The 11,909-nt window shown below is 40.5% G+C and overlaps 1 long non-coding RNA gene across 1 annotated transcript in view; it reads right to left on the reverse strand.

The window, feature by feature from the left end:
* LOC108449307 overlaps nt 1–11,555 on the reverse strand; it is a 13,641-nt gene extending 2,086 nt beyond the window's left edge. The window contains exons 1-3 of the long non-coding RNA XR_001865466.1: nt 8,610–11,555; nt 661–8,483; nt 1–552 (exon numbers count right to left, since the gene is read on the reverse strand). The exon at nt 1–552 is cut by the window's left edge and continues 2,086 nt beyond it. This is a non-coding gene — a long non-coding RNA (uncharacterized LOC108449307). The remainder of the gene's footprint in view (nt 553–660; nt 8,484–8,609) is intronic.
* Nucleotides 11,556–11,909: the final 354 nt, after the last annotated feature.

Below are 11,909 nucleotides of genomic sequence, written 5' to 3' on the forward strand. Positions count from 1 at the left end.
CTCAGATGCACAGAGCACATCTGGTTTCAGGTGCCAGTGAAGAATTTGTCATTGAGAGCCAAGGCCATGATAAAAGATCTCTCTTGCTACATAACAAATACTTCATAGAAATAGTTAAAAATGGAGTTCTTTCCCCAGAGAAGTCATGGTCCAAAATAGGGTGTCCATCATGAATGTACATTATGGGCAATGTACAGGGAAAAGGGACAGTGGGTAATAACTTTTGAGACCCTGAATGTGTCTTTATTCATAATTTGTGAAGAAACTGGAATTAAGGCTATTTTTGCATGACTGGGATAAGGGAAGGCAGCCTTTTCTGAGATTTTAGGAGGTCTTCAGCTCTGCAGAGAAGGGTGTCTTGATACAGCCGGGCTGGGAATAAGGTCGAAGCTGGGAAACGGCATCAGCGAAAGCCTAGATGTTGCTGTCATCTGCAGCTGCTTTGGTGAGATGAGGAGGTTACTTCAGAAAGAAAGCCAAAGACCTTCCTGTAGAAGTTGAAGATGATTTCTTCAGCTGTGATTTTTATTAGGATACCATTTGGTCATGAATCTAGACAAAGCAAACATTTTATAAATTTGATCTAACAAAGTTACCTCCCATAAACACAGAAATAAACTCTCAGTGTGTTCCCATTTCCCTTCTCATTCACATCCTCACCTCACTCTCTGCTCCAGCTCCACCCCAGACGATCTCACTGGATGATGCTCAAATCACAGCATCTTTCTGACAGTGGGACACAGATAGAGATGCCTTCTCCTGGCAAAGCAGGCCCCTGTAAACAATGCTGCTTTTGTCACCATTATTTTCATTTCCTAGATCCTCTTAGTTTATAAAAGGCAAGATGGGCTCTAAAGGTATTTCAAAGACAACAGTCCTTCAGAGGTATTTCCTCATGCAGCATGAAGGATAGATCCAGCAAGGGTGTGAAGGTGTTTCAAAGGGATCAAAGCAAGGAAGTTATGTAAGGCAGGGAAAAGGATACCCCTGCAGGCTCCCTGGCTGTTCCCTGAAATTGCCAGAGACTGCAATCAGAGGGAGACATCTTAGTACATGGTTTGAGAATAATTTATAAAACTTGATTTACTCCTTTTAATTTTTTTTCCTATAGCTCAAACTATTTATGTGTTGTGATAAATGATCAACCAGTGTCTCAAAGTGACCTGCAAAATTACACAGGCTGGACTGGCCAGGCTTTCTGAAGTGCTGAGTCTGTTTTGTTTGATCACATGGTTCAGACCCAGAAAAGAAAAAAACAAGACCAAGATCCCAGACCTGCCACAGTTTTGACTTCTGCAAGCCTTTGCTCTCTGCAAGTTGTAAGACATGGGGGAATTGTGGCTGCCGGCAGCTGATGCTCTGTTTTACCAATCCAACACAGTAACCAGCAGCCCTGGCCAGTTTGTTTTTCTGTTTGTTGAAATCCTATCTGCCCAAGCTTCTGAAAGATGTTTTTAAAGGATTTTAACAAAGGCCTTTCGCATGGGAGTAATTTTGTATTTTGTGGGCATCATCACATACAGAGGTATTTTCTTGATTAAGTGTAAGTTTTATTAAGCTCTCTCACTAAATTTTATTCCTTCTTCTTCCCCACATTTTTTTTTCCTCTGTGATCTCACTTTAGATTACTAATGCAGCCAGATGCATCCTGGATAATTTGGCTTCGTGCAAAGAGTCGTTTCCCTGTGATCTCTCTGTTGATACAGTTGTTGCTACAGTTCAACATTATCCAATCATTGAACCAGAACCAAATCACATCTCTGCATTTGTGAAGGACAATTCTGCCATGAAGTGTCATCATGTGCAAGAATGGCTCCATTGTACTCGGTAGATACCCTGCTCTGATTTTGATGACATTCCCAGTTCCCTTCAGGCATGCCCTTGTGATGCTGGCCAAACCTGGCTGGAAAAATCTTCCCTGGCACAAGCATGGTTTGAGGAACTCAGTCCCACTGACTATTAAGGGTGCTCAGAGCTTTACTGATACATTGACAGAGGGTCCAAGTAAAGAGGAATTTTTAAAAAGTGAAATGGATTTGTCATCATGGTGTGATTAAAAAGAAAACATAGTCAGAGGGGAAGTGAAAAGTTTAGGAAGTGTTAATATCATGGTATGGCATGGAGTTTCAGTAGGAATCAAGAGATTCATGCTGTTGCATACAGGTGGACCACAAACATGCCATCAGTTCTGACTCACATCTGCAGTGATCCATGTCTTATGTCAGAGGTTTTACCACTTGTGGTGAATAGAACAGTTGATACCGCAGTGAAGCGACTGCACAGTTTTTAAATGGCTCTTTCTTCCCTCCTCACTGTACAGCATGGATTTGTCTGCAGCAAAAACACATGTTCTTTTAATTGAGTTCAAAGTGGGAAAGGAACCAGCAAAGGTTTAAATTACAAGTGGAAAGAGAAGAGTTTGCAAAGAGAGGCCAATTTCATGAACCACTCTCCCAAATCTCCCACTCCCTTAAAAAAAAGTTCAAGTTTTTCTTGCCCCAGACTCTGCAAAGTTCAGCCCTTCCTAATTTAATCACTTAAACTCTGGTAAACTGCAAACTCCAGCATACTCACAGCTTTCTGTAGATAGTTATCACATCTCCCTCAGCCCTTGTTTAGCCAAGCTGCATACACAACATTCTTTTAATCCTTGTAAAATCAAGGCAAACCAAGCTATCAGTTTTGAATGTACACAGAAATGCATCTTCTCCCAAATCTATCAGTGACCCACAAACATTTATTAGCTGCCTTAGCCATCTACATAAATCCAGTAGAGGGAGGCATTACACAGATGTGGTTCTACAGCTGAGGAACTATCTCCAGATATTTGGGGTCAATAAATTGAGGCAAGGTCACAAACAACCAAAGCTCTGTCTGCTATAGTGGCCAGGTCGATGTGGAAAAGAGAGGAAGTCTGTAAAAGAAGGGGAAACATGCTTCCCGGATGGCAAAAATTAATCTCCGAGTGCTCAAGGTGTTTGAGAGATAGATGAAATTACCCTGAAGGCAGGTCACTAGGGGAAAAATAATCTTTGATTTAGATGTTCCAGAAAATATGTGAAATAAAGCTTTTCCACAAAATCCATGCATGAAATCTGAAGTGTCTCATGTTGATTTAGCAACTGTATTATATGAGATGCAACCCATGTAAATCCACATGTTATTTTCTCATCCATTCAGCAGAGGCCTTAAAAAAACCCCAGAACATAGCCTTGTTACTTATTTTGACTGTTCTTATTTCTACTCTACCAGTTTAGTTGCAGCTGTGGTAGCAGGAAAAGTTGTTATAAACACAGGACACTTACCCTGCAACTTGTATGCTCCTATTGGGAGCCCACGGAATCAAGTTCTCATTATGAACTCTATTTTCACCTCCCACATTGCGAACACTAAAGTAGGGGGAAAAAAAAATGCTTCTGGCTTGTAAAAATATAGGATTTCTTCCTTAGGAGAAATGAATTGAAAACTAATTTTCAAGGAAGCAAAACTTTCTATCAGCAGTACTGTTATTTCTTATTATTGGTTTGAATGACTTTAGCACCTGGAACGTTCATCTGTGCTGAGGATTGTGCATTGCTGCCTGCTCCAGGCTAATCCAGGGGAAAAAATCCCGCTCTACATCAGCAAAGGAAAGGAGCATGGTTTGCTCCCATTTTACAGATGGAGACCTGGTAAAAGAAGATTTTGAGGCACTTGTCTGTGTTTATTCTTCCAGCAACGCAACCCAGATCTCTTGAATTTGAGTCCAATACTTTAACCACAAAGCCATCCTCTCTCCAGTTTCAGTGTTTAATTAATGATGATGATGTCTGCAGCTTCCTCTTATCAAGCCATCCTTTCATCAATGATGGTATTGTGGTTATTTCCCTGCCATGTGTGTGGCTGTCTTCCAGTTATTTTACCAGCTCCTGAAACCATGTTCACAAGTAGAATTTGCTAATATTTCCCAAGTCCCTTCTAAATGTGAAGCTGAACTCTGCTTTCAGTGCACACTAATTTTATGCTACTGATGCATGTAAAGCAGTGATGGTAAAACCTCCTGGGATACATGGATTAGCTGAGGTTTCCAACACCATCTGTGCTGCCACCTGAAGTGTGAGGTATGGTTCTTTCTTCCTACCACCAGTTAAGCACCTTAAATGGTTTTACCAAGGAATTTGAACATAATTTAAATGGCCTGTGAATATCATTAAAATGGTCCTTCATGCCATTTCTGGTTGAATTGGGAAAAAAATGTCACTTGGTCCTGGAGGTTTCTCAGATGTGGGGGGCTTCAGATTTTGTCCCCTATTATGGCAAGTCCCCTTATTCCATGGTTCCATAATATTTATCCTTCTCCTTTGTGAGCATCAAGGGAAGAGCTTTGAAGGGTTTATTTGCCACCTGCACCACTTTCCTCTTGTTAAAACAGGACTAGGGTCATGATTACACAGACCTGACTCAGGACCAGTTGTAGATCCTTCCATCAGCTCTGCATCAAGCTGAATGAACTATACAGAATGTCAGCAACATTATTTTTACTGTTCTTTCCTGGAGGTGATCAAAAGATATGATGCTATTGTAAGTGGCTTTGTTTCATTATCCACCTTATCTTGCTTTAGCTGACCTTTTCTTGGATAATCTGCAGTCTGGGGATCTGGTAAGAACATGCTTCTGTCAGGCAGTTGGATTATAGGGTTGCTGTAAATCCCTTCTAACTGAAATAGTTCTATTCTATTCTATTCTATTCCATTCCATTCTATCACTTCTTGGTGAAATTAAAAATAAAATGATCAAGCTTCATTCCCACTTGTGATAAGAGGTGAGTTTGTAGGAATGCTTTAGCTTGTAGCTGACACTAACTCCAACTGCATCGCCAGGATGTTATTCTCCATGTTCTGTGATCAAAAAGAAGCAGAAGAGGATTTAAAATTATTGAGTGAAGTCTCCACAGCTACTGTACGAATAAATAAAACAGGCCAGGACTCGAGCCCAGTGGAAGATCCCACAATGGCACAGTTCAACTCACCTCCAGAGCAGGGTGGCTGCATCCAAACAGTCTGTTGGGAGACATCCTTGATCCACACCAAGAACAAGACCTAAATGCTCCTTAGCATGACGCTAGGTGGCCTGGACAGAAGTACTTCCAGGTTATACACTAACAATTTATCAGTCTGAAAAGTCATATGCCAGGGCTTGTGCCCATTCCCTGGCTCTTTCCACTTTAAGATTAAATCAACCATGATCCAGGAGGATCTGTTTTATTGTCCACTGATGGTTAGTTTGGGCAGCTAACTCAAATGGAGCCATATGGACAATGTGGATTGCTGGCTTAATGCCTGGCTTACAGGTGGAGTGGAAGCAGCAAAATGTGTGATAACAACAATAAACCAAGGTGGGGAGAAGTGAAGAAAGGGGGCAAGCTGCATCCTATGGAGACATTTGTCCTCTGGAAGTGTTTGGATCCATTCTGAGATATCCTGGCCAAGATAGTGGGAAATCCAGTGTTTTCTTTATCAACTCACCACTAGTAGGTTTTTTCCCTGAATTAATGCCATTTAATTATTAGATTCTATGTTTATGAATGGGAAATACTGGCTAGGGTACCTGTGGGAAGTATTTGGTTTCTTAAGGTTTCTGGGCTATTTTTTCTGAGCAATTTTGTGTTGTAATTTTAAGAAAAAATTTTGGTACTCAGTTTGGCCTTCATTACTGCCAGCAACACCTGGCAGGCTGGTTACACATACAGAAAATCTCATCTGTCATTAGTAAAATTCAATTGTGCAGTCCATGCTGGGGCAGAATTCCCACCCAAGGCACTATAAAACCCTCAGAAACGAGGAAGACTGAACTGGAATCTTATTTTGTTCAGGTTCATCTCTTATTATGTTTTGGTTTTCATCCCTTTTGACAGAAAATAAAATTCGCTGTAGTTGACCATTTGAGCATCAGCCTTTGTCTAGGTCTGAGACTGGCACACACCCAATGTTTCAATCAAAGCCAGAAGACTAAAGGAGAGGGAGAGAAAGTGCAATCCTTGTAAAGACTCTGTCATCCAATTTTGCAATATTCCAGAGAAGGAAAAAGTTACTTACAGACCCCCATGGTTACCAGCTTATACCTTGAAGCATGAAATTTTATTACCTTTCTCCTCTAACTGGTCATCAAATAATCCTACTGGTTTTTAACTCCTCTTCTACAGAATGATTCCATCTGTCTTGCTTTGTCCTTCATATGTTTTTTGCACTTTCTTTTGCATCTGTTAAGAGTCCCAGTTTAGCCTTAATGCACTGCTTTTTAGCACTGCTCATAACACTCAGACATGCATTAATTGATCTTTGGACATGCTCTCCTTCCCTATCTGCTTCACTGATTTGTTCCGTTTAATTTCATCCAACACATCTCGCATCATATTGTGCTGTAATTTCCTCTGCTGAAGTTCAGCATCCTTTGTGTTTAACTCCTGGGTCTCTCCATAGTTCTAATTACAAACCTGGAGGATTTAGTTGGAATTTTAATGGCAATATAATAGTAAGCCTAGAGCCAAAACAAGTACTCCATATTTTGGAACTGCCATGAACTGAGAGGCAGACCAGGCAGCAAGCTTTAAGCACAAATGTGCAAAAAACATTTACGGAGACTTAACTTAAATTCCTTCTTTTCTCCTTGACCAACTCATTTTATTAGGGAAGGTTTAATTTGTTAAATTGAAATGCTCAGACATTTTAAAGAGAAAAGACTCCAAAAATGTAGTGTGTATTTCATGCCAAAATGTTATTCCAGAGTTTGCCACCCATTTGTGTTTCAGTAGAAATACTTGCCTCCCACTCCTTGGCACTGGCTCAAAACTCTTTTTCTCAAAGGAGGTGCTGAAAAAGCATCTGAGTATTAATTTGTCTTTTGTGGGAGGTTTTAGTGTTGTTATAAATCACTATAAATCACAAATCAGGCTTTAAATGGGAGACTTCATAAGCCGCTCTCACTGCGTAAGGCTGTGAAAATGAAAAGCTTAAAGCAAATGTTATCTCGATGTGTTGCATTTAAATTGCCTCTAGCAGACTTGGTGGCCTGGTTTTGCCAGTGTCTGACCTGCTCTTCCAAATGGCAAAGGGAAGTGTGGTGGGCAGCTCCTCCGACAGTGATGAACGTGATTCAAAGCTCTGTTTGTCAAATTAAGCTTCTTCAAGTCCTACTTTAGAATTTGTTAGACTGACTTTTCTCGAAGGGTCTCATATCTTTGCAAGTATTACTGGTAACTTACCCAGAGCACAATCTGATTTTAAGATCTTAAACAACAAGACAGCACTTCTTGTTCTGATAAAAAAAGTGTGATTCCATACGTACGGTTCTGAGTGTTTCAAAACCCCAGCCAGAAACTTAGTAACACCCTATATTTACATGACATTTTTCATTCTGAGGTATTTCTCTGAGTCTGGTACACCAACCATGTGTAGGTAATTATCAGTAATCATCGCTAATTATTTTTACAATTCTTTTTCCATTTTGGCATCAACTTTGAAACGGCAGCTTAACATGAGCTCATCTAAACGTAGACTTTGTGAAGACAACATTTCTGAATAGGAGCTGTATAGGGAGTCCAACGAGACAAAGCGTTCCAAGTTGGAGCGTGGCCAGGACACCAAAGTCATTGCTAGAAGTCATGGGATCTTTAATGCCCACAAAGTGGTCAGGACCTCCACTGAGTTTTATGAGTGTAATGTCTCACCCGAAGAACAACTTCTTCAGCAGCACAGTACCCCATTGTACTGCACTGGACTCGTTCATGTGCAAGGAGAAGAGTCCCATTCACTGAACTCCTCATGCTGGCCCGTCTGGCTGACCAGACTGTCTTAGTGTGTCTTCCAGCCCAGCAGACCACCTGTCTTGGCTCACCACATGTGGCTGGGTGCCAGTGGGAGATGGCAAAGCTCTCAGCTGTCTCAGATAAAGACATTTTTGGGCCCTCATGGGATTTGTCCATCTCTCCTGAATTTTTTTTATACCTTCGTGCTTCATCTCAACAGTTTGCAAAGTAGAGGGGAGTCCAAACAAGGGCTGGAATGCTCTTCCTTTGGGTCTACAGCAGCCAGGGTTGGTATCCCAGCGCTCCAGGTGGTCCAGTGATAATAGGCTACTGAGAAAACTCAATGAATCCAACATGTCCTAACACTGCCGAGGCCAAACTGTCTTTTACCACATGGGGCCATACTTCAGGTGACTTAAATACACTTGAAAAGCTGTTGAAATTGCAACTGCTTTCCCACCTTTTCTGGTAACGCAAATCCATCTCTTTCTGTCAATGTGTGGACCCTGCTGTGAGTTTAGCCAAGCAATGCTGAACAGGCACAATTTCCATAGGACGAGAACACAGTGCAGCCCAGCATAGGTTAAAACACGTTTTTTTCAGTTTCCTTTGCTATTTAGAGTTAGCCACAGGACCCTGCTGCCTGATCCTGTGGCTTTTGAGCACTTCTCCAGCTTCATCAAACAGCCTTACAACAGCTCTGTGCAGAAAAGAGGAAGACAAATTGAAACCTTTAGGTATGTGATGAATCTGTAGAGTTGTTTTAGGATGTCAAAGAAACTGCAATAATTATGGGACCAAATTCACCACAGACAGTTCAACTCACTTTCCCAAGTCACTGCTCACGTAGCTTATCTATGCACAGCATCTGTTGGTGGGACGAGGAGTGAAGGCTGGGCCATCGTTTTCTGCAAAGGAAAAGGTGAAAGATTACCTCATTATTTAAATAAAAACAGTTTTTAAAGATTCTCTGGGGGATTACACAAAGGCTAGAGGCCTGTGTACATAACTGAGTTCTCACTGACACCCAGCCAGAGACAGGTCCTGGGAGCATGAATATCTGAGTAGCTACAGCTAAGATTCTAAGGAAGTTTCAGGCTAAAAAGGTGTGGACAGTAGATGAAGTAGAAAAACAAGCAGATTGGAGGCTAGCTTGGTCTGAAACTGGATTTTAGATATCTAAAACCTACTGGGGTCTGGATTAAAACTGACCCCATCCTACCCAAAGAACATAAACATCATAAAACATGGGTGGATCTGGCTTAGCAGGCATTGCTTCCAGATAAGGTCTGGAAATCACAGAGAATCATCTGAACATGAGCTAACCATGATGCAACACAAAGAATAGACTCGGAGCCTAGATTTAAATAAGAAAATTGTGAGTAAGAATAGAAAGTGTACTTACTGTGGTTCAAGACATGATAGAAACCTTGCAGGTTGCCTTGGCTTTTTGTGTCTGGATCTGGTCTCCAGCCTTCCACAGTGAAATAGAATTTCAAGAAAGAATCATGTGTGACATGTGATTAGCTTTTAAGACCTGTGATGGAACTTCTTCACTGGAAAATTAAAACATTTGGGTACTATTTTTTTCAAAGAAAATCCTTACCTCAAATACAGGTCTGAATTAGAAGGACTACTAAAAACTCAAGGGGCACTCTAGGCTGTAGAGATAATTGCAGATTTCCATGCCTCCAAAGTCCATGGAAAAGGGAAGGCTTGGGTTTCCTTCTGTCAGACGACCATACAGAAGTTATGCACTACTATGAAAAAGAGAATTCTTAGTATGAAAATGGGTTTCTTCCTTATGCACACTGTCAGTGGTATGAAAACAGGGCCAAAATTATGTTTTTGCAACATCAACTGAACATCCATGCTGCATGTTACTCATTTATTCAGGCATTTGGAAAGAAATCCGGATAGCTCGTAGGAAGGAGGATATAGAGGATAGAGAGAAGAAGGAAGGGAAGGAGGACAGTAAAATATTGTTGATTTTAATTTTTGCTATGGTTTGTTAATTTTGGCATGTGGGAGGTGGAATAGCTCCTGGCTTTTCTTTTATTGTGATTATACTTTTTAATGTTGGCAAACACACCTGGAGCTGACAATAGGCATTTTTCAGTAGCAAATAGTTATGAATAAAACTAAAAATAAAATAATGAAGCTAAACAGAAAACTGAGTGTGTGGTTATCTTAAAGTGACACCCTAAGGCCTTACTGTTGTACTCTCAAACTGCATAAGCCTGTCACCCTGGCAACAAACAGATAAAAGAACAAAGACATATATTTACCTCTTGGAAGGGAGGAAACCATTTGTAGGGCTAATTCCTGTGGTCTTTCTGCAGGTAGAAGTCCTGAGCAGTTTTATCTGAGTAAGATCTAAGTAAAGACATCGGGGTTTGGCCAGCCATTATATCCTGATTCTGTTCTTTCTTCTACCACTTAAAAAACAAGTCAAAATAAATGCCTATGAAATTATGACTGCCTGAAATAAGGTACAGGAAGTAAGAGTGTAAAATAAGGAATGCTTTTGGGTGATAAATATGTTCTTGAATGGTACATATCAACTAAATTCTGACATATACTACATGTTCAGAGATACAACACTGAGGCTACTGTTTTTAATTCCATAAACTTATGTCTTTATAAGAAGTATTTGTATAATAGTTGTCTATACTTTTATTCATATATTCATGCACATGCTAACATACACAAGCATGCACATTAATAAAATGTCGTTCCTCAGAGGCGAAGGCGTCTTTGCTTAAGGATTTTCAAAGGCAAAAAACTCTGTGTTTAACCCATAGACAGATTCGAAACCAATTTCAAAGACCACATTGTCTTTCACATTGGTTTGTTAAAATCTATGGGTCTCAGTTGGTTATTTCATGGTTGTAACTCAAAAACCAAGACAAAACTGAGTGCATATACTCATTGATTTGGAAGCTGTCCCAGACTTGATGAGTATAAAAGATGAAAGCCACTTTTCTTCTTGCTTTCTCTCAGATTACTATTTCTACAAAAATTCCAGATTCACTCATACGTCCCAGAGATGTGGGGGCACTTCAGCTCAAAAGACCCACGTTGCATGGGCTGTGGCAGTGGGGAAGAGGTGGGTATCTTCTCTGTGAATCTTTGGTTAGAAGTTACAACTATGAGAATAGTGGACAAATGCAAACTACCAACTTCTGATGCTATGTTAGCTGTCTTTTCCCAGTGTGCAAGCTGTCACGATTTCATGGTTTCAGTCATTGTTTCAGCAAATAATTCTGGATATGAAAAAAGGAATTACAGTGACATTGGAGATGGAAGCTAGTCTTTTACTGGAAGACTCTCATATACTTAGTCTTCTAAGTTTGGGAGGGTCTTACACAAGACAGAAAATGTGCCTGAATACACATTGTTAAAGATAAATTTGAAAGTTATTTTACTCATGTTCGAACAAAAAAATATTTAATATGTGGTTTATTTCCTTAGAATGGATTTTATTTCATTAGAGCTGAGTAACAGCAGTGGTTAGGTTTCTGTGAAGACAATAAATTTCAGAATTTTGGGGCTCCTGAGAAGTGGGCACTCATATTTTTGATATTTATTACTTTTCCTTAGGAAATTAATCCTGAAGAAAGAGCCTCTGATTCTGAGCAATATCCTGAAGAGCTCTATCTTCACATTCATTATTAGCAGCTGGCATCTGGCTCAAGACCACAGGAGAAGAATTTAGCAGGTGGTCTTGTGAGGTGACTCATATCACTTCTGCTTTCTGCTCATAAGAAGAAGTGAGAACAGGAAGCAGTACCAGTGCCTCAGTGGGTGGCACACTCTCCATCTGAGCTGGTGCTGCTCCCAGTCATCACCCCAACTGATGGTAGGAGAAGTTGAGAGGTAAAGATAGCATCTTTCAGACACAGGAGGCAGATAATAAACTGAGTTCTCATGATCTGTTTTCCTCTCATTATGATTTTTCATCTTATTTTACTGTTAATTTTGGAAACTGCGGCTTCCTAGACTTAGCAGTCACTGACAAAATCAAGTCTAACTACAGGAGCCTACCAGGCTACGCTGTGAACAGCACAGAATCACAGAATGCTTTGGGTCAAAAGGGACCTTAAAGATCACCTCCTTCCACCCC

The sequence above is a fragment of the Corvus brachyrhynchos genome, unplaced genomic scaffold (assembly GCF_000691975.1).
Source record: "Corvus brachyrhynchos isolate BGI_N302 unplaced genomic scaffold, ASM69197v1 scaffold116, whole genome shotgun sequence".
In the NCBI taxonomy this organism is placed as follows: Eukaryota; Metazoa; Chordata; class Aves; order Passeriformes; family Corvidae; genus Corvus; species Corvus brachyrhynchos.